Raw genomic sequence first — 1,924 nt, forward strand, 5'->3', positions numbered from 1 at the left:
GGACAAAAGTGACCCATTCATAGTGCACCATGATCGCGTTTGAATTCAAGCTGGGCCTTATAAGGCACAATATTTCTAGTCCACACTTTCACCGTGTCCATGAGCCGAGTGACTTGACTGCATTAGGTCATGGGTGGTAACAAATAACACTCGCATGAACATTTCAAAAAGATTGATTAAATTTTTTTAGAGATTGTGAATGAAAATTTTAAAAATTTCAGATCATAAATTTTATAAGATATTGCATATTTCCATTGACTTTTACTCAAGAATAAGTTATCTGTTATCAGCATCTCCTCGATAACCTGATCAAGCAAGTGGATAAGAGGCAAGAAAGTGTTAAAATTTTCAACATTGTGAAACAATCTGCCTAGAGAGGCAAATTGACCAGAATTTTTCAAATGCGTTCGTCATGGAGCAAGTAGATAAATGGAAAGATCGATCGAAGGTCATTTTGAATTTCAGGTGTATGACGTTCAACGTAGATTATCTGAGTTTCATGTCATTATAATAGGCATCTCCAAGACCGCCTGATCAAGCAAGTGGTCCAAGGTAAGAAAGAGTGTCAAAATTTTCAACGTTGTTAGATGACCTGCGGGGCAAATCGAGCTGAACTTTCAAAACGTTCGACATCCAAGTTGCAAAAAGTTTCATAATCGAACGATATGTTGATCATTGAGCAAGTAGATAAATGGGATCGGGCGATCAAAGGTAATTTTCAGGTCATATTTTGGAGAACTACCGCAGTCAAAGAGTTGAGAAGCGGCGTTGGCATGAAACTCTCCTTGTCTAACCACATATTATATTACGTACTGTAGAATGTAGACCACCGACCAAGAATATAATAATGCTTTATTGTATCTTTGAAAGATACGTATCTAAACCAACCAAAAATAAAGAATCTTCTTATAAAAGGGTAAAAGGCTGAGATTGGCAGCTTAGTACTTCATCTTCCTCTCTTCTCTCTCAGTACATCTCTTTACCTGAAAAAAAAAAAAAAGCAGAGAGAAATATATTATGGTCCCAAGAAATGAAATGGAAGCAAGGAAGAATAATTCGTGGAAGAGGATCAAGGTACAAACGTTTTTTTTGTTTCTGTTAGTCTATCTTTTCATTCATTCTTTTCTGATAAATTGAACTTGTTACCCTTTAACGATCAAAAGAAAGAGGAAAAGAAAGTGAAGAGGCTGAAAGCAGAGTTAGCAAATGTGAAGGTAGAGACAAGGAACTCTTTGAGTGCCTTGGAAGAGCTTCACCTATCAATTATCCAAATTAGAGAAGTAATTCGTCCGCTGCTGCCAGCTGACTCGCTGGATGCTGCACTCATTGGGGTTTTGCTGGCTGGAAATCATGGCGATTGATAACATTTCCGACAGTTTCAGGTGGATTTCCCCCAAGAATTTCTTGTTTCTTGAACCATTATAGATATTTTAGTTTCAATTTGAATTTTTTAACCTACGATTGATTATATTATTATTTTTTCTATTTATCTTATGTAGTTAGCTCGATTGGTTGGTTGTGGAGCACTGCAAGGCTTAATTTTCTCATGGTTCCTCAATCATCCTTTATCCCTTTTCTTTTCTTTGTCATGTTATAGGGTTATTTTGTTTGTGTAACTTTTTGCAGCATATATTTCTGGTGTAGAATTGGAAGATGCTTGTATTAAGTTTTTAATTTAATAGGATGAAATTTCCTTGTCTTATGTATTTCTTTATATTTAAGATTTTCGGGGTTTTGAATCATAATAATTGATACTAAGAATTCATCATTCTACTAACAATCCTATTTACTAATAATCAAAATTTTGCCTCATAACCCATTATTTTGGATAACGGGTAAAAATGTTTTGATAAAAAAAATTTCTCCCATGGTTACACTCATACTTGGTCTAACATCAATTTAGGCATAAAAACATAAATTACAA

General features: G+C 34.8%; 1 long non-coding RNA gene across 1 annotated transcript; it reads left to right on the top strand.

Moving 5' to 3' along the window:
* The first annotated feature begins 918 nt into the window (after positions 1-918).
* Positions 919-1,699, top strand: LOC149511563 (uncharacterized). Its single transcript, XR_016333793.1, has 3 exons — positions 919-1,074; positions 1,164-1,382; positions 1,500-1,699. It is a non-coding gene; the product is annotated as an uncharacterized LOC149511563 (long non-coding RNA).
* Positions 1,700-1,924: the final 225 nt, after the last annotated feature.

Source organism: Durio zibethinus, chromosome 25 (genome assembly GCF_047325235.1).
Source record: "Durio zibethinus cultivar Kanyao isolate XHJ-2024 chromosome 25, ASM4732523v1, whole genome shotgun sequence".
NCBI classification, from domain to species: domain Eukaryota; kingdom Viridiplantae; phylum Streptophyta; class Magnoliopsida; order Malvales; family Malvaceae; genus Durio; species Durio zibethinus.